This window comes from Propithecus coquereli, unplaced genomic scaffold (assembly GCF_000956105.1).
Source record: "Propithecus coquereli isolate 6110/MARCELLA unplaced genomic scaffold, Pcoq_1.0 Scaffold92, whole genome shotgun sequence".
Lineage (NCBI taxonomy): Eukaryota > Metazoa > Chordata > Mammalia > Primates > Indriidae > Propithecus > Propithecus coquereli.
Window position 1 is genome coordinate 6,621,253 of NW_012155507.1, and position 21,953 is coordinate 6,643,205.

The following is a 21,953-nucleotide window of genomic DNA, read 5'->3' on the forward strand; positions in this document are numbered from 1 at the left end:
TATTAGAAGCTCTTTCAGTTGGATCCTGTGTCCCTTTGGTATTATGACCCAGCACTGTGTTGGTTTTTGTTTGTTTTGAGTTTTAAAAAAATCACTCTTTCTCTTTCTGGTACTTCTCTTTCCAGGCTCATTTTTATATTTCTTGCCCCAGTCCTGGAATTATCTATTTTTCCAGGGAGCCTTCATTCTTTTTATTGTAGAATGGTATTAAAAATGAGAAACTTAATATATAAACAGACAACAACCAGATCACATATAAAAATAGGACTCTTACCCATAATCTACAGTAACTAGCCCAGGGAAACCAACCCACTATCTGTGGTGACTAGCCCAGGAAGCCAACCCACTATCTAGAAGTCAGATTTGTAGGAAGTCAAACCACTATTTCTATCAGCCCAGCAAGCTAGCAGTTTCCTTAATTCTTATCCCCACTTCCAATTTAGAACCAACCAGAGAGCCAACTATGTACCCCTAGCCAATCATATAGATGTCCCACTTCTAGTTAGTTCATGTACAACTTCCCCATACCAACATCCTTCAGTCAGGGCATACCTGAAGTCTTCCTTTTTTCCCCCACTATAAAGCTTTCCTAATCTTCTGCCTACCTTTGAGTCTTTGCCACAATGCAAGTGATATAGGCTTATTACCTTGCTACAGCAAGTTCTGAATAAATAGCCTTTGCCTGTTTGGTCTTCATTTATTTTCACAGAAGCTGAGATCTAGGCTCTAGGTATGTTCATTGTCATTGGGGTTCATTGCTATAAAAAGTTGATGTCTCCAACTCCAATCCATTATCACATATGGATCATTCTAACCTCCTCTTCTTGCTCATCTGTACACCTCCACTTCAACAATGAGAAACCTGGCTACTACTATCCACCATCCACTTACTTAATGGTTCATAAATAAAAAAATACTTAATTGTTCAATCACAGTATATGTACATAGCACTATCAGAATTCTTAACCCTTATTTCTGTGGGACAAAACGTTACTGACTAGGGTACAGTGACTTTTGCTCTTGTTGCCCCTAACCTCTTAAATTATTTTAAAAAATTTGCATACATTAAGGTTCATTCTTTGTGCCATAAAGTTTTATGGGTTTTAACAAATGCATAGTGTTATGCATCCATCACTACAGTATCATACAGAATAGTTTCACCACCCTAAAATATCCCCTGTGCTTCAACTATTTAAGCTTCCCTCTTGCATAAAGCCCTGATGACCACCTATCTGTTTACTGTCCAGAATGTCATGTAGATGGAATTATACAGTTTATAGCTTTTCAGACTGGTTTCTTTCATATAGCAATAAACATTTAAGATCTATCCCTATTGTCTCATAGATTAAAAGTACCTTCCTTTTTTATCACTAAATAGTATTCCATTGTATGGAAATACCACAGTTAACAAATATGTAATTAGCAGTTTTTTTTTCCTAGTCTGTGGCTTGTCTTTTTATTCCCTTTTTATTTTTAATTATTATGAGTACAGAATAGTTGTATATATTTATGGGGTACATGTATTGTTTTGATACAGGCATACAATGTGTAATAATCAAATTAAGGTAATCGGGGTACTGATCACCTTAGGCATTTATAATATTTTGTGTTAGAAGCATTCCAGTTCTTCTCTTTTAATTATTTTAAAGTATACAATAACTTATTGTTGACTACAGTTACCATGTTGTGATATCAAATATTACATCTCATTCATTCTATCTAAGTATATTTTGCACCCATTAACCATCCCCACTTTATCCCCCTCTTCCCGCTACTTTCCCAACCCCTGGTAGCCATTGTTCTACTCTCTATCTCCATGAGATCAATTGTTTTAATTTTTAGCTCTCACATATGAGTGAGAACATGCAAATTTTTGTCTTTTTGTGCTTGGCTTATCTCACTTAATGTAATGTTCTCTAGTTTCATTCACATTGTTGTAAATGACAGGATTTCATTCACTTTAATGGATGACTAATATTCTGTTGTATATATGTACTGCATTTTTGTTATCTATTCGTCTGCTGCCGAACACTTAGGTTGATTCCGAATCTTGGCTATTGTGAATAGTGCTGCAATGAACATGGGAATGCAGCTATCTTTTCTATATAATGATTTCCTTTCTTTTGGATATATACTCAGCAATGGGATTGCTGGGTCATATGGTAGTTCTATTTTTAGTTTTTTCGAAGAACCTCCATATTATTCTTTATCCATAGTGGTTGTACTAATTTATGTTCCCACCAACGGTGTACAAAGTTCCCCCTTTCTCCACATTCTTACTAGCATTTGTTATTGCCTGCCTTTTGAATAATAGTCATTTTAATGGGTGAAATGATATTTTATTGTAGTTTTGATTTGCATTTCTCTGATCAATAATGATGTTGAACATTTTTTCATATACCTGTTGGTCATTTGTATGTCATCTTTTGAGAAATGTCTGTTCAGATCTTTTGCCTAATTTTCAACCAGATTATATGATTTTTTTTCCTATTGAGTTGTTTGAGCTCCTTGTGTATTATGGTTATTAAGCCCTTGTCAGATGGGTAACTTGTAATATTTCTTCCCATTCTATTCTTTTTATTCTCTCAAAAGTATCTTTCACAAAGCAAAAGTTTTACATTTTAATGAAGTCCAACATCAATTTTTTCTTTCATGGATCTTGACTTGGGTGCTGTATTAAAAAATCTCATCACTAAAACAAAGGACACCTAGATTTCATTCTATGTTTTCTTCGAGAAGTTTTATACTTTATATTTAAGCATATTATCCATTTTGATTTCATTTTTTTGAAACATGTAAAATTTGTCTAGTTTCACTTATTTTACATTTTTACATTGTATTGTTCTGGTACCATTTGTGGTAAAGACTATCCTTTCTCCATTAAATTGCTTTTGTATCTTTGTCAAAAATAAATTGGCTATCTTTGGGTGGGTCTATTTATGTGTTCTCAATTATATGCTACTGATCTATGTGCCGATCCTACCTCTAATTCCATTGTCTTGATAAATATAGCTTTATAGTAAGTCTTAGAATCTAATAATATGGGCACTCCAACTTTGTCCTTTCTTTGTATTGTGTTGGCTATTTTGGTCTGTTGCCTTAAACTTTAGAATCAGGTCATCAATAAATTTATGATATAGCTTGCTGGGATAGTGATTTAGATATTCTTCTTTTCCAATATATGATTTTAATGGTATAAATTTCCCTCTGAGTACTACTTTGCATCCATAAATTTTGATAAATTTTATTTTCAATTTCATTAGTTCAAAATGATTTTTAATTTCTCTTGATACTTCTTCTTAGACTCATATGTTTTTTAGAAATGTGTTCTTTCATCTCTAAATATTTAGGATTTTCCAGCTATTTTTATTATTGATTCTTTGTATTATTCCATTATGGCTTGGGAACATATTTTGCGAAATTTCTAATCTTTTAAATTTGTTAAGGTATGCTTTATGTCTCAGAATGTGGTCTATCTTGATGAATGTTCTATGTGAAGTGAGAAAAATGTATATTCTGCTATTGTTGGCTAGAGTATTCTATAAATGTCAATTATATCAAATTGATCAATTTTGCTATTCAGGTCAACTATATCATTATTGATTTTCTGCCTGCATGGTCTATCAATTACTGAAAGAGGGGTTTTGAAATCTCCCACTATATGCAGATTTGTCTCTTTCTCCTTTCTGTTTTATCAGTTTTTGCCTCATGCATTTCGACACTTGATTTTTGGGTTCATACACATTAAGGATTGTTATATCTTCGTGAAGAAGTGATCCTTTTATCATTTTGTAATGTCTCTCTTCATTCTGATAACCTTCTATACTCTGTAGTCTGTTTTGTCCAAAATATTAATGTAAGTATTCCAACTTTATTTTAAATAGTGTTAATATGGTGTATCTTTCTATGTCCATTTACGTTTAACCTGTCTTCATATTTAAAGTGGGTGTCTTATAAACAACATATAGTTGGGCCTTCTTTTTTATCCTCTTTAAAATATGTCTTTTAATTTATGTATTTAGACCATTCACATTTAAAGTGATTATTGATATAGTTTCTGTTGTGGGTTGAATTGTGCTTCTAAAAAGTTAAATTTTAACCCTTAATACCTCAAAATGTGACCTTACTTGGGAAATAGAGTCATTGCAGTTATAGTTAAGCTACAATGAGGTTAGGTTGTTAGGGTGGGCCTATGATAGTTATTTCATGTGTTATTTCAACTTGGCTAGGCCACAGTGCCCGTATATTTGATCAAACACTATTTGAGATGTTTCTATCAAGTTATTTTTTGGATAGGATTAACATTTAATTCAACGGACATTGAATAAAGGAGGTTGTCCTCCATAATGTGGATGGGCCTTATCCAATCAGTTGAAGGACTTAAGAAAAAGACCAACATCCCCCAAGAAAGAGGGAATTCTGCCAGTAGACTGCCTTTGGACTCAAATTGAAATGTCAACTCCTTTCTGGGTTTCCAGCCTGCCAGCTTATCTTGCAGACTTTCAACTTGCCATCCTCCTCTACTATTATGTGAGCCAACTCTTTAAAACCTCTCTCTCTCTCTCTCTCTCTCTACACACACACACACACACACACACACACACACACACACACACACACACACACACACACACACACACACACCTTGATTTTGGACTTCTAGTTTCCAGAACTGTGAAACAACAAATTTGTTCTAAGCCACCTAGTTTGTGGTACTTTGTTACAGCAGCCCTAGGAAGCTAATAGAGTTGCATTAATATATACCATCTTTGTAACTGTTTTCTCTTCATTAAATTTTCTTTTTGGTTCTTTATTTTCCTTTTCTATTTTCTCTGGTTTTAATTGAGCATTGTATATATTTTCATTTTATTTCTTCTCTTTAATATTATTTATACTTCTTTAAAAAAAATCTTAGTAGTTGCCCTAGCACTTACAACATACATTTTAAACTTATTTAAGTCAACTTCTAGTAACACTCTACCACTTCTTGTAGTGTTTGTGCCTTATAACATAAAATGCCCAATCTTCCCTCCTGTCTCTTGCAACATTTCTGTTATTCACTTTATCCCTATACTATAAATATTAATACATTATAACTATCATTGCCTTAAACAGTTATCTTTTAGATCAATTAAGAAAAAAAATTAAAACGACTTTATTTCACCTTTGTTTCCTCCTTTTCTTACCCTCTTCCTTTCCTTAGGTAGATCCAAGTTTCTGACCTATATTATTTTCCTTCTACAAGAAGAATTTCTTTTAACATTTATTGCAGGGCATGTCTGCAAGTCTAATTCTTCACTTTTGAGGGATTATTTTGTTTGATATAGAATTTTAGGTTGCTGTGTTTTTTTTGTTAAATATTTCACTTCTCTCTCTTCTTGCTTACATGGTTTCTGATAAGAAGTCCATTGTAATTCTTAACCTTCTTTCTCTGCAGATAAGGTATTTTTTCCACTGTCTTCTTTTAAAATTTTCTTTTTTACTTTTGCTTCCTGCAGTTTTCATATGGCTTACCTATGTATTTTTGTTTTTTTTCTTTGCTTTTATTTTGCTTTCCATTTTCTGAGATTTATGAATCCGTGGTTTGATAACTGTTTTTAATTTTAGAAAATTCTTGGCTGTTATTAATTTATGCTTTTTTTCTGTCACATTCTCTTTCTTCTCCTGCTTGTACTACATGGGTATTATATCTTTTGTTATTGTTATTTTTTTATTTTCCCAAACTTCTCAAAAGTTCTCAGAAGTTCTATTTTTCTCTTCATTATTTTGATTCTTCTTTGATTTTGATCAAACTCCAGTTTATTTATTTTATTTATTTAGTTAGTTATTTAAACTCAGTATATTATGGGGGTACAAACATTTTGGTTACATGTAATGCATTTGAGCATCTATTGACCTATCTTGAAGTTCATTGACTCTTTTCTTATCTATGTTGTGTCTACTTCTCAGCTGAATGAATGTGCTCTTCATTTCTTTTACTGTTTTTTTTTAATTCTAGCATTTTCTTTTCACTCTTTTCTGAAATTTCCATCTCTCTGTTTATATTACCCATCCATTCTTTCATGTTGTCCACTTTGTCCATTAGATCCATTTACATATTAATCATAATTATTTTAAATTCCCTGTTTGATTCCAAAATCTGTGTCACGTCTGAGTCTGGCTCTGATGCTTACTTTGTCTCTTTAGACTGTGATTTTCTCTGAGTGTGCCTTGCAATTTTTTGTTGAAAGCAAGACATGTTGTTTTGAGTAATAAGAACTGAGATAAATAGGTCTTTAGGATGAGGATTTATGTTAATCTAGCTAGGAATTGGAAAGCGTTTAATGTTTGTTGTAGCTATAGATATCAGAGGGTTCATACTCCTCTAGTGTTCTTGTTTTTGTCTTCATATTTGTTTTGGGGCTTCCCTGAGTACTTCTATTCAATAAAATTCAGCTCTTTTAGCAATAAACCACTGTTATTACACTGGAGCTGCGTTATTAATGTAGCGGTAAGATGTGGGGAGGGGGATGTGTTCTGTACTCTTATGATTAAATAAGTCTTTCAGGGTGTCTGTCTCCCTCAGAGCTATGCCTTTCACCAGTGTTTTATCTAACCCCCACCATCCGGGGCCTGGCGAAGGAGTCTCCTCCTCTACTCCTTTCCCTTGATGCAACATTCCCACTCAATTTTCTTGAAGCACTCTCCCATGTTGACTGTTTTTCTTTTCCCCCTTAGGTTTATAAGGAGATTGAAGGAGAATAAAGTGAGGAAGAATTCTCTTCTCCCAGCTCAGGATAAGGTTTCAGAATTGTATTCTGGCAAATTCAATTCTCCTAGAAAGTAGGATTTTGTTGTGGAGAAGAGTCTGGGCCTATGTCAAAATGGTTACTCTTCCCTTTCTCCTGCCAATCATAAGAGGATCTTTCTTGGATCCTAATTTTTTTTTTTATTTCAGCATATTACGGGGATACATATGTTCGGGTTATATATATTGCCTTTGCCCCGCCCAAGTCAGAGCTTCAAGCGTGTCCAGCCCCGAGACAGAGCGCACTGCACCCATTAGATGTGTATACACCCATCCCCTCCTCCCCCTCCCATCTGGCTGACACCCAACGAATGTTATTACTATACGTGCACTTAAGTGTTGATCAGTTAATACCAATTTGATGGCGAGTACATGTGGTGCTTGTTTTTCCATTCTTGGGATACTTCACTTAGTAGAATGGGTTCCAGCTCTACCCAGGATAATACAAGAGGTGCTGGATCACCATTGTTTTTTGTGGCTGAGTAGATTGACAACTTGTTAGAGTCCTGGAAGAAAAGCCCATGAAAATGTGCCCCTCCCCCAAGACTACAGCCCCCAGAAGTTTCTTACTGTCATACTAGTCCAAAGTCAGCCTCCAGCAATTCACCAAAATTACCATTTAAGTGTTCCTATCAGTTTATGGCTACAGCAGCTTTTTTAGATAGGCAGATCTTGGTTGCTGTACTGCCAGATGGACCTGTTTTCTCCACATATTGGGATGGTGGTTTGCCCTGTGATCTCAGTTCTCAAAAGAGTCCAAGAAAGGTCATTTGCTTTTAGTTTGTTCAGCTTTTTGTTGCTGTTGTAAGACAGGAGTGACAGTTTGCCAGATCTTTACATGTCAGAGCTGAAACCAGAAGTCCTACTCACAGTATTTTAATTGCCAACTTTTAAAATCAGGAGATTTCACATAAAAATCTTGATTTCAGCTTTGTATTTTAAAAATTAGAAGATAAAAAAATTGTCTTAAATTATCATATGGCAACAATTGGCTGGAACTGAGTAGCAACTTTATATATAACACGTGTTTTCCATTCACGAGAGTTCCCCTCACTCTGTTTTCTCTCTTATACAGGACTTTCTTCATTCACTTTATATTCCTGGCCTCTGTAGGTATCTGAGTTTGGTCCCTTACTACCTTAAATAGTGACAAATTTTTATGGTCTCAAATTTTACTTTTTCTCCAGTGATATGGATAAAGAAAAAAATTCATCATTGTTTGCATACGTGAGCCTCTGGTTGTCCCTCCTCACATTCTTAGTGTCCCATCACTTAAGTACTCTCCTTGAGCAGCTGAGCCTCCATTCATTCATCCAAAATGCTTTTTACTTACTCTTGGTGGGCGTGCAAATTTCTCAGGCCCACTCAGGAAAATTTTGATTGCCACAGGCTTTCAGGAAATATCTGAAATTATCTTGGACTAATGTAAAGAAGAAAAAGATTGACTTGACTCTCAGAATCTTGGGAAAATATGCTGACTCAATGATGTTCACTGGAGATCAGGCAAAGCAATATATCCCTCAAAGGGATTTGTATGATACAAGGCTTACATAAGTTTCAAAAAAGCCTACAAAAGAACATTTTAAAAAGTCCTTCTAGTTCATCGCCTTCCTCCATCACATAGCAGTGCTTTAAATAAGAGTTGGAAAAAAGTAAAGCTGAGAATGCAAACTTTGCCCCACGTGATGCATGTCTTCATTTATAGATCCCATCCAGTAATCTTATCTTCTTATGGGCTCAATGTATTGTGACTTGCAGCATATGGTTATGAATAATAAAGAGGTATTCTATAGTTTCAGGCTCTTAGAGGAGGGTCGAAGGGATATACTCTTTTCAGTATTACAGACAAATATTAAAATTAGGTAAATCTTACAATCCAACCAGGAAAAAGGTAAAGGCAAATTTTTCTAATACAAAAAGAAGTACAGATTTGGTAGGCAGAATTTTATGATCCTGTCCCTTAGTTTCCTAGTGTTACTTCAGTAATTATGTCACATTACATAAGAAAAAGGAGATTATCTGGGTAGAATGAATCTAATCATGTGATCTTTTTAAAAGCAGAATTTTCTGTAACTGATAGCAGAAGAGGAAGTCAGAGAGTTTCTGAGCACTTGCTGCTGCTGGCAGTGAAAATGGAGGGACATGAAAAGACCAGAAAAAGTTGAAAGTGACCCTATCTAACAATCTTTAAGGAAATGGGGACATTAGTCCAATACCCACAAAGAACTGAATTATATCAACATTTAAATGAGCTTGGAAGTGGGTTTTTCCTCATATAGTCCAGATAAGAGCCTAGTCTGCCCAACACACTTGATTTCAGCCTTGTGAGGCCCAGAATAGAGAACCATGCCAAGCCTGCTTGGACTTCTGATCTATAGAACTGGGAGCTAATAAATGGATGTTGTTTTAATTCTGTAAGTATGCAGTAATTTGTTATACAGCAGTAGAAAACTAATATAGATGATTCTTGACTTACCACAGGATTATGTCCTGATAAACTCACTATTAAGTTGAAAATATCGTAATGTGAAAATACACTTAATACACCTAAGCTACCGACCATTATAGCTTAGCTTAGTCTACCTTAAAAGTCCTCAGAATACTTACATTAGCCTACAGTTGGGCAAAATCATCTGGCAACACAGTACACTGTAGAGTGTCAGCTTTTTACCCTTGTGATTGCGTGGATGACTGGGAGCTGTGGCGCTGCTGCTGCCCAGCATCACATGAGAGTATCCTACTGTGTATCGCTAGCCTGGGAAAAGAACAAAATTCAAAATTTGAAGCATAATTTCTATTGAATGTGTATCACTTTCACACCTTCATAAAGTCAAATCATTTTAAATTGGCAATCATCTGTATAGTGGGTTATCATTGGATGGCCCTGTTTAATACATGAGGAAATGAATCATGAGCAAAGAGAGTAATGGTGCCAAGTTCTGAAGAATAAAGATGAGAGCAGTATCAGCCATAGCTAGTTTGACCCTAACCCCACCTCCTCTTAAGCAGGGAGCAAAATGTGGCTGACTAAATTTCAGCTGAGTCCTGGCATTTGAGTCTTTTACAATAACCTACCTTATTTTCCTTTCTGCTAGTCTGGCATAATCAGTCTAACACATTGGCTTATTTCCCAAGAGGGAGATATATTTACATGCCATATTTAGCTTGCTGTAGGTTTTGTTTTATCCCAAAATAATGACTCTGAGGAGAGAATTCACAGCCATCCCATTAAAGAGAGTTTTGGGAAGAGGCAGAGACAAATGAGCAGCCCCTAAACATGACACTGTGAAGAGAGCCATCTATTCTACTTATTCTAGTCCTGCCCAGTTTGCAAAGTCAAAGAAAGCCATTTACCCTGGCTAGCATCACTCAACCAGTCTGAACTCCTAAAATCAAATGAGAAGAAAGACACAGTGAACCAGAATAAGCCATTTGAACAAGCTAAGCTGATTTTGACAGGTTCCCTGGTAACAAACCCAAGTATGGTTATAAATGGGACACTATAGCCTCCAGCTGTATTTTTTGTTACATAAGCTTCCTGGAAAAGAGGATCAAACCATATTTAAGATAAACATTTGCTTTTCTATAGTAAATTTAGCACTGTTGTTTAAAGTACTTTTGAATTGAATTGTGCAGGTGCTAAAATTCTAATTGCCTGTTTTCCCTGACATTCATCTTAGAATTGCTCAAAGAAAGACATTTTCTCTGACTCCTTCACATAAAGTATAATGATCACAGTGAAAGGGGGAATGGACAGCAAAGAAGCAGAAGTAAAATGAAGGCCCTTTGGAAGTCATGGACTCAAGCAATCCATTGATTAAAATGATACATCATTTATCAAATGAATGCACTTTTGGTTGCTGATTATTTGGGGGAGGAAAAAACAGATGCCTGGTTTATAGCAAGAGAAATGGAAGGGAAGGACATTTACTTTTGTGAGATGTAAAAAATCCAGTCTTTCAGCTGAAGATGAGGAATGTTTGTAAGGGAACAAATAAAAGTCCCTAAGAGTCAACCAGGACACTAAAAATTTTTGATTCTGACTTCATATTTCCTTGGACTCTAAGAATGTCACACAGTCTGTAGAAGCAATGTGTGTGTGTGAGAGAGAAAGAGAGACTTGGGCTTAATTAACCTATGACCTAAGGCCAAGGAAAAGTACAAGCAAATACTGAAAAGGATTTGAATGTCTTCATAACCTTTAAGTATCTGCTGTTGGAACAACAGTAACACTTGTGAATTTAGACAAGACTTTAAATTGATTTGACAAGGTAGCTATGCCATTGTTTGGATCATGAAAATACACAGTGATATACCTCTTCTTTGATTACACTCTCAAGCTGCCTGGGCTGTTTTTATATAACAACCCATGAGTCATAAAAATACCAGATTGACTTTGGCAAAGCAGGGACCTGAGATAATCAAGATACTGCAATTTACTATGCCAGTGTTATTAATTTAAGACCTACTTATATGAAGCTGCACTGGAGAAAGGGGTATAGAGCAGAAGACTGTCTTTCCAGAACCTAATGTAAAGGATCATGCTCCCACTAGAATCCACCTTGAAGGGAAAAAAATCAAGTTTCAGAGTCTCTAGCATGAACAGAGCAGGGACTAATGCTACCATTCAATTCAACAAGCAGAAGCCACATTCTCCTGGATGTTGTGTTGGTTATATGAGCCAAATGCTGCCCTCAAGGAATTTACAGTCTTATTGAAGAGATGACATGAATTTAAAAGATAGAAATAAAGAACACAAATCCCTATATAGCCAAATATCAAAATATGTCACCAGTACATTGAGATGGTCTTGAAAGTATAAAAGACAATATGATTGAGAGCGGAACACTTTAAGGCTGAGCTGAAGTATGAGATGAATTATGAAGGATGGACAGATTTGGAAATTTGTGTGCTCTATGACAGAATACATATTGGCCATTTGATTTTATTCTATTTAGAAGGTGGTCACATTTCTGGGCAGGTTCCTACATCATGGAAGATGTTTATAACATCATGGAAGATGTTTATGAGCCAGAAGTAACAGAAAACCAGATTAACAGGGGCTTAAACTATAGGGACATTTACTGTTCTCTAAAGGAGAAATCTGGAGGTAGTTGGTGCTAGGATTAATTAAACAAAATAATGATACCAGGACACTGAGTGGGCCTCTCTGGAATTATTTTTACTCTTCCCTTGTGGTCATTAGGTGGCTCAAATAGCTCCAAACATCATATCTTTATATGAGAATGTTCAAAGCAGAAAGGAACACAGAAAAACAAAAGTCTGAATTTTGTTAAAGCTAAAATATGTCCAGTACTAGGAGATGACTCATGATAGATCTAAGTTTTCTGGGAGATTCTAAGGGAGAAAAATCTTTTCCAGAAGTTCCCAGCAGACTTCTTCACAGATTCCATTGGCCAGAATTGCATCATATATATCCCATTAGTTCAATCACTGTGAAAGAGGAACTGAATTGTCTTAACTAGCTTAGACCTATAATGATTTATTTCCTGGGCTTAAGCATATTTTAGCAAAAAAAATCTATTAGAAAGGAAGAGAAGTAAATGGCTATGGGGTAAATCAAAAAACAGTACTACCCACAATCCCCAAAACTGAACATGGTGTTGAACATGCCAATGATTTGTGATAGTATCTGATATGTAATGTTCTTTGGTTCCTTCTCTCTTTCTCTCTACATTTATTCATCTTTGTCTCTGTGTCTCTTGTTCTCCACCACCTCCACCACCTCCTCATCCTCCTTTTCTGTTAATCTTACACACATATTGACATGCAAAATCACAAACATGCTACCCTTAAACTCATTGAAAACTTAAATTTTAATGAGACACTAAGGGAATGGGGCAGCAGAAGTCTTTTTTTCCTTGGCTCCCTTCACATGTGCTTATGTATGTCAGATACTACTCACATTTTATGATATTACCCAGTAAAAATCTTCTGTCATTCAAAAATTTCAACGTGATATCCCTTGAAATGAAAAGTATTAAGTGATCATAACAACTTCTAGTGAATCATGAATCAAATGCAGACAGATGGAATTATTCTCCCTATCCATGGAGCCCCAATCTTCATTTTAGTACTATCAAATATTAGGTCAGTGGTTAAGAAGACAGTATGACTTAATAATATTTTTTACCACCGAGAAAGCAGTGTGATTTAGGTTTGCTGTGGGTATCAAGTTACAAAAGAAGTCATGCTAAATCACATTTTAAAGCATCTGGCTATAAATCTGGCTATAAATTATTTTGTCTTTCTGAAGAGCTTTGTCCTCAGAAACTTACAGTGTAAGTGCTCAGACAAGATAAGTGCAGAACACAGCCAGAATCAACACAAGGAAGTCTAGAAGACATGCTTTTCTTGAATTGGGAGGCTGAGGAAGGGTTAAAGACCAGGGTTCATATTATATCCTAATGTTTTATTCGTGAAGAGTTTTCAGCCCAAACCTCTGAGACATGTAGACATACTCTACTTTCTATACCATGACCTCATTTTCTCAAGATGTAAATGTCAGTTTCTATAACATTTCTGGCCTTTTAAACTGCTGAATTTGTTTTGATGACATTGTAATGAGATACTTTCCTCTTTAAGTTAGGAAAACTTTACCATTCACACTGATTTTTGTATTAACTTGCAAGGCAAAATTGTCTGTGTGTGCTGAAACACTAAATTTAGCTTAACACATATATTTAAATCTATTGAGCCAGATTTTTCTTTGGTTGGTTTAGTTGTAGATTCTTAAGCAGCTGTCTCTTTTGGAGTAATAATTTTTATATTTAATTCATAGACTATTACAGTTAGAAAGAAACTTAGAGATCACCTAGTTCAATAGCTCATTTTTCAGATGAGAAAAAAAAATACTGAAGCTAAAAAAGGTTAAATGAGTTGCCCACTGTCACATAACTTGTTAGTGGGAGAGTCAGAAACTATATACCAGCATGTCTTGTTTCAAAGTCCATAATGTTTGTGCCATACAGTGATGCCTCATCTGCAGTAAATTTTGCCTATAGTATTGAATATGTTGGCATCACATAAGCCTGTAAGGTCCTGACTTCCTGAGCCTTGATCAGAAACAGAGAGTAAATCTCTCTATTTGGACCCTCAGCAAGTGTACAAAAACAGACCACATAGAATAATAGTTGTGAATATAGCATTGATTGGAGTAGAGCCAGATATGAGTTCAAATTCTTGCTCTGTAATCTAATTGCTACAAATAAAACAAATTGCTTAACCTTTCTGTGCCTCACTTTTCTTGTCTGTGAAATGGGAATAAAATCCCCTTTGTAGGATTATTGGAAGAAGTAGATCTGTATAGAACATTTGGAGTTTGGAAAGCTCTTAATAGATGTTAACTCATTACTTTTTATCTTAGTTTCTGAGCCAAACACAACCAGAGCAGCAGATACAGTAGGTTTCCATCACCAAATCAGTAAGTGCGGGCTAGATTTAGATTTGCTGCCATAAAAAGAAATAATAGAGAATAGTGGCAAATGTTTTTTTTCTATTTTTTTTTGTTTCTTTTTTAATTGTCTTAAATGTCATATTGCCTTTTTATCTTGTTTTATATTTCCCCTTTTTAAAAATTGGAAAAAAATGAGTGTTAGAAACTTATTAGGAGAAGAAATTGGACTATAAAGAAGGTACTGGACAGAGATAATCTGGGTGTGAATAACTGGGGATCACAGGGGATTGTAAGTGAATCTTTATACATGTTCAAAGCATCTGTGCATGATACTGTGGGAAATACAAAAGAAGTGTCCAATATAAAATTGCCCTCCCAGACTTTTAACCCATGCTGGGAAGACCACAATTACATGTACATTGCCACTGGTGGCATATATAAATCTTTCTTTTTTTCCTAATAGAAAACACGTGGCTTAGTGATGATTTATACTATTATATCAACTCAGAGGAGATTAAGATCAGTGTGTGCTGGAACCAGCATGAGGCTTAATTAGCAAGGTAGAAGTTGAGCTATGTGTTGAAAGATGTGTAGAGCTTGAAGAGGCAGGGAGGAGGAGGGGAGCACATTTCGGGGGAGGAAACAGCATAAATAATATGGAGAAAATAATTTATAGTGCACATTGGTGACAGTAAGGAAAGGAGTAGGAAAGAAGTGGGATGAGGGTAAATTATTAATGGAGCTGCAAGGTTTGTTGACTTTACCTAGGGAAAGTTGAACATGGTGTAGTGTAACCCACACTATGAAGGCAGGTAGAAAGACAAGGATAAGATGTTCTACCTGGTAGAAAGTTAGTGTAATTGGCTAGGATTCTTCCTGGTCTGTGATTCTTGTACTGTAGCACAGGCAAAAATGACCAGTCAGTATTACCAAGGTTGGCTGTATAGGACAAAAGACTCACATCTCAACACTGTAATTTCGAAATTTATAATGCCATTCAATGATTTTTCTTTCTGTGTAAGGAAGGGAGAAAATGTACCTTCCCAAATTCTCACTGAGAAGTATGTTGTTGTCCAGCCTAAAGGGGAAAGTGGTCCTTGAAGCTAAGAGCCTCATTGGCTACCTACACTACAGCTCTTAATGATGCTTTCAATGGTAGTGGTGGGGGAGTGGAGATCCATTAGTGTCCTGGAGAGTGTAGGGATGCAACTGGGAGGATTCGTGGTTGACATTAACTGCTTCTACCTCTACTCCTTGGAGATCATCTAATGGAGATATTGTCAACAGAGATACTTTACAATGGCACTGATTCTTGAACATTGGTGGAGTTGATACAGTTCCTACACTTAGAAAGAAGCTTCTGTGGGTTTACTACAGCCTTCTTTCCTCTCAGGGAGGGGACACAGGGAGATATAATTGCCCACTTAACGTGCAAGCTTGGAACTTTGAGGGTAAAAAAGTTGAATCAAGTCAGTCATGGTTTTTTGAATCAGTTAAGCACCAATGATCCAAAATTTCTCACAACACATCTTGGGGAGGAAACACTAATGTTAGACTGCAATCTTCACACTTCCAGCTATCCAGAAATAATCATTTACCTGCTTGAGTGAGTAACTTGCTTGTACCAGTGTGTTTTTGCTGAATGTATGTAAAAACCTCATGACTAAGTCAGATCTTCACCTCTGTATCAGATCCTCCCTTCAGTGTTTGTACTGCTGGTGCCTCAGATTCGGTACCTCTTCCCTACTCTGACCACTGTTGTCAGAGCAGCCCTTTGTGATTTCTTGGCTTTCATGGTCCTGACACCAGCATATTTCTCACCGTTCTGCCACTGCCAATAACACCACCCCTCCTTAACACTTGCAGAACACTCACCATGTGTCAGTCACAGTGCTGAGTTATTTCTGAGCATTATGAAACTTAACCCTCACAAAAACTCTGTGGGATGGATACTGATATTATCCACCCCCCCACTTTTGTTTTTTACAGATGAGAAAACTGATATATAGAGAAAGTAAGAACCCTGCCTCTCTGGTTAAGCAGTTAGTGAGTGTCATAGCATGCATCCTACTCCAAGCAGTCTGATTACAGAAATCACAGGCATCACAACTACAGTTTAAGAATTGGTAGCTTAAGGGGAGTTCTGGATATTTCAGAGATTCTAGAAAAGAGTAGTAAAAGAACTTCTATGGGTGAGTTAACCAAAGGCCTACCAGGAAGAGTCTAGATTAATTTTTTTAGGCCAACCTCTATGAATTTCTGCACTGGCTCACAGTATACTAGCTAAAGAAAAATGTCAGCAAGAGACTTGTGGACTATAGTCAGGAGGGGCTGGAGAAGGAAGAATCTGATAGAGGACGGAGTGAGCTGTTCTTCACCCTGCCCAGAGGGAAGTGGTTGTTCCAACAACAATAGGCAAATGGAGGTTGTTCAAAACAAGTGCATTCCACATTCTTTTCCCTTAGGGCTAGTGTAGTATTGACTAGTTGCTTCAAATTCATCATTTCATACGCAAGTCAATAACATTGATTGATCTCTAGCTGAGTACAACATGTTATGCTAAGTAATGTGGGGCTACATAAAGACATCAGTAATGCAGACTTATTTTCCTGCGGCTTCTAATAAAGAACATAAATTGGGGACAACATTAGAGAAGACATTAGAGCACTTACAAGGACATAGCACATGACAAAAAGGCAAAAGGTATAGGGCAAAAATTCTCAACGGTATGTATCAGAATCACCTTGGCTATGCCCACTAACACCTACCTTGCAGTGAGCTGTTTTTAGTTTTAGTCAAGGTTTTCAGGAGAAGATTTGATGCATACCCTTTGAATGTTCACTGAGTGATATTTCTAAAGCAGAGGTTCTCAAATCTGTGTACCAGATATATGAGTTGAAATATTGACACATGCGAAAGGTCTGGTCCATACTGAATTAAAAATCATCAAGGTTTATTCAGGGCCTAGAAATCTCTATTTGTAATAAGAATCATCTAGAAAAGAATAATGTTAATACCGCTGATTTCATTTATATCAGAGTGATGGTATGGGAAATCAAATCAGATAGGAAATGCAAAACTATTTTGACAAACTATAGTTACATTTATTGAGGACCTGCTGTGTGTCAGGCATCATGATAGTTGCTTTAATTATTTAATTACTTAATATCCACAGTGCCCATATAAGTTTGAGCCTCAGCTTCCTCATTTAAGCCATGTATACCAATGAATGTACAACAAAATGTCAATAGTGGCTACTTTCAGGTGATGAGATATGGGTGATCGTTATTTTCTTCCTTATACTTTCTGCATTCCACTTTACCCCATTTTCTTTTGCAATGGCTATTGTTTTGTAATCAAATATTTCCAAATTCATAAAAATTACTACAAATTTATCAATTACACATGGGCAGTCCATATTCACACCCATCTTTTTGACTCCAAAATCCATGTTCTTTCTATTACTAGAGATGACAGTAATAGAAAGCTAGCTAATGCTAGAGAAAGTATTAGCAAATCTGTAAAACTGTTCTGAGATTAAGAGATAGTTGGAGATGGCTGGACTAGATATTAGACATCTCTATCAAAATGTTTCCATGGCAACATTCCTTCATTCTTTTGGAGAACATCCATTCACTTGGAAATGCCCTCCATTCTCCCAAGAAAATGGAACCTAAATAGAAATGTTTGTTTTGGGAGAAAGATATGAGGAAAATTTAGGAGCATGGGACATGCTAAGTTCCAATGCTGTAGGACATCAAGGAATCAGTTATTAGGAGGATGTTATGAAAGTTTTAGGCATACCACAGAGGAGGATGGATATATGAAAAGTCTAAAGATAGTAGACTCTGAAGTTATATGCTGCTTATTTCACAATTTTCCTCTAGAAGCTGGGTTTGGTAGGATCCAAACAAAATTGTTAATAAAAGTTGGTTACCAGCAGGCTATGCCCTGTAAACCTAAAGGTACACAACTTCTAAATCCTATCAGAAGTCTATAATGTACTCACAATACGTTGTGACATCTAGAGATTTAGCACTTGTCCTACACATGCATTTTACTTCCTTCAGAGCATGATAATTCAATAGTGGCAACATTAGCTAGGGCAGAAGTGGCAGCTAGTAAAGTGCCTTGATTACCATCAACATAATGGGTCACATATCCTGAATGACACTTATGTAAGTCATAGCAAGTCTACAAAACATTATTTGAGCATAGTGTTCTGAAATTAAGAAATAGTTGAAGATGGGATATTAGAACTTAGAAAGAATTTAGGTTTTCTCTCTTGACCTCTCCTCTTGCTTAAGATGACAGGTTTTAATTTCATTTTCTGCTTCCTTCTGGCTGCTCTTCTAAATTACCATGGAAATGAGTGAATGGTCAAAACCAAATGCAAGCTAAAGTAGTTAATGATTCAGAAAAGGCTTTTGAAAGGAGACTAGCTCAAGCCCTAGTTTATCTTAAATTATAGTTTAAGAAAATAACTACAATTAGGAGGAGGAAAATGTACTTAATGGAATGAACATACCCCAAAAGAGGCCAAAAGAGAGACAAAAATGCATTTAAATTAATATTTATTTCTGTTATACAGTTGAAAGCTGCAACCTCTTTGTAATACCCCAAAATACAATTCCCAGAATTCAGAGTTCCTTTATCTTGAGAACCCATGGAAATGCAGTGCATGTATGTTTCGGCCACTGACCACTGGCTACTGTTGTGGCCCACTGGTCACTTAGTATTAATTCACCCTTTTAAATAGCAATTTGGTTTCCATTTAGAAAATTACCTGGCTCTCATTGTATACAGTCTATGTTAAGCAGTCAGTGGAAGTTTTGTACCCACCATAAGGATTCTGAAGAATACCAAATAAAGAAATGTTTAAGAGAACAAAAGGACTGATGGAAATTTGTAAGATGAGGTCCAAATTTATATTACTTTGAATATCAGAAGAGTTGTGACCTTATTTTGTTTTCCAAATCTGGTGATATAGGGAATATTGGTAATTGGAATGAAAGGATATATCTCAAATGTTAGTAGTGCTTACGTCTGGGTGATGAGGTTATGGATGCTTAGTATTTTCTTCTTTGTAAAAGTGATACGTGCTTATATGATATTTAAAATCACATGAAACACTCCAATATATTTGTTTAAAATTACCTCAGTACATGTGCTGGTTAGTTGGGGAAGTCAGATGGATCTTCCTCTGAAGAGATGGTGGTACATCTTATCTCATAGCTAGTACCCCAAACAGCCTGAAGGCTTCAAGAATAGTCTCCCTTTCTTTCAGAATCACAAATTAATCCATTGTTCCTACCACCTAAGATTTGAAGTTTTCAGCACACATAATTCATGTAAGAGTACAATCTAGCATAAATACCTTGTAAGAAATTTTCATATATTTTGAGTCAAATCACAGGAAAAATCTCATAATGCTCAGCTTTCTTTTTTTTTTTTTTTGAAACAGAGTCTTTGCTCTGTTGCCCAGGCTAGAGTGCCGTGGTGTCAGCCTAGCTCACAGCAACCTCAAACTCTTGGGCTCAAGCGATCCTCCTGCCTCAGCCTCCCGAGTAGCTGGGACTACAAGCATGCGCCACCATGCCCGGCTAATTTATATATATATATATATATATATGTATATATATTTTTTTGGTTGTCCAGATCATTTCTTTCTATTTTTTTAGTAGAGACAGGGTCTCACTCTTGCTCAGGCTGGTCTCGAACTCCTGACCTTGAGCAATCCACCTGCCTCAGTCTCCCAGAGTGCTAGGATTACAGGCGTGAGCCACCACGCCCGGCCATGCTCAGCTTTCTTAATACAAGTATATAATGCTCTCCCATTGTCACTGCCCCTGCCAGTCTGAGTCTGAGCCTCAGCCTGGTAATCTTTTTTCCTTTCTCATCTTTTCTGCCCTTTCTTCTTTGTCTCTGGCTGCATATACCCCAGAATGGTTTATTCTATTGCTTCTGTGGTATTTCTTTTCTGATCAGATTTCTAAAAAGTTCTTTTGGTTCTTTACAGTCTGTCTCCTGTTATAAGCAGACCACACAATCCAACCAATAACTCATCCACTGTGCATTCAGAGCATATATTAATATCTCGTGCATGGATTCCCTAAAACTGGTTTTCATGTTAATGACAACATTTTCTTCTTGGAACTTTCATGGGCCTTTCTCACAAATTTGAATATACATTTTAATTTTAACATATTGGGGGCTGAAGTTATCCAGGGTCATTCCCTAATCCAAAATTTACTTTTGAGGGCTCTGTGGGAAGAAGAAAATCTACTTTCGAAGTGGTCCTTTTTGCAAATTGATAAAGCCCAGAATATAAGCACTTGAGTTGTGAGGGTTTTTTTTTCTGAAAAGACAGAATAGCACTAAGTAAAACTGCTATATGGCAAGAATCAAAATTTGGGACTTTTTTGAGTTATTTTTACACAGTAAATTTTGTCCAGATACAAAATAATGATTCTATACATGCATATTTTACTTTTTATATTTGTCATGGCCCTCTGAGCTGAAAGTACTCAATCCATCTCCTTTATAATGCCTACCCTTAAGACTCCTGGCTATACTAATTTAGTCTTTTCTAACATATTTTATCAATTTCAGTCCTTTTCAAACAATCTACCTAATTTAGGACTATACTACATTACAACTTAATGTGCTTCATATTAATACATATCTTAATGTGTTCCATGTCTCTCCAAGTAGATTTTAGGTCTCTTAAAAGAAGAATTTTACTGAATCTTCAAATCTGAAGAATGACAAGGTTCATCAATTTGGAAAGGAGGGCTTTATTTCTCATAAAGGGTTACAGCCTGCAGGCTGGCCATTGTGCAGGCTGGGGAACAGCCTTGAGCAGAAACCAAGAGCAAGCACTTTGAGGGAGGGGTAAAGGTAACAGTAATTTATGCTGAGCAGGGTGGCCAAATATACATATTTAACAAGCTATAGGAGGAGCTATGAATATTTGTGAAAGGAGAAACATACACATACCCAACTGAGCTTCATGCTGCTTCATAGGTCCCATATTCAAAAAATGGCAGCATTAGCATGATCTAAAGGTGAAATTTTTGGCAAAAGGTGAAGCAGAGGACATGAAGCCCCTTTGTGCACAGCTTTGATAGACTGGTCAGAACTACTCCATGGTCAGTGGTCTCTTACCAGGAAGGAATGCTGGTCAGTTGTTCTGTTGAAACCTCAAAAAGGGAGGGACAGTCAAGAGATTGGTTGAAATCAGCAGTGGAGCAAGTCTTTCTAAAGGGCTAGTTTCTGTTTAAACTTTAGGAACGAAAGCCTAATGGCAGTTAGTGAGGGAGGGGGTATAACAAGGCATGTATGGCCTCCCATCCTGTGATGGCCTGGAACTCAGTTTTTTAGGGTTTTTCTGGGGTCCCCTTGGCCAAGAGGGGATATATTCAGTCAATTAGTGGGAGTTAAGGTTTTATTTTTATTTCTCAGTTCTCATCCAATTTTACCACTAGTTACAGGGAATTATGCCACTATCATAGTGGCATAATAGACAAAATTCCTGCTTTCATGGACCTTACATCTAGTGGAAAGGAAAGGAAATAAGTAAGCAATTTGATAACCAAGATAATTTCAGCAAGTAATGAGTGCTATGAGGAAAATAAAAGGGATTATGATAGAGATGGGCTTGTGGAGTGGGGAAGAAGAAACAGAATGCAAATTCCCTGTAGTGGTGTGTCCAATAAATATGTATGGAGTATAACGTGCAAGGAAAGG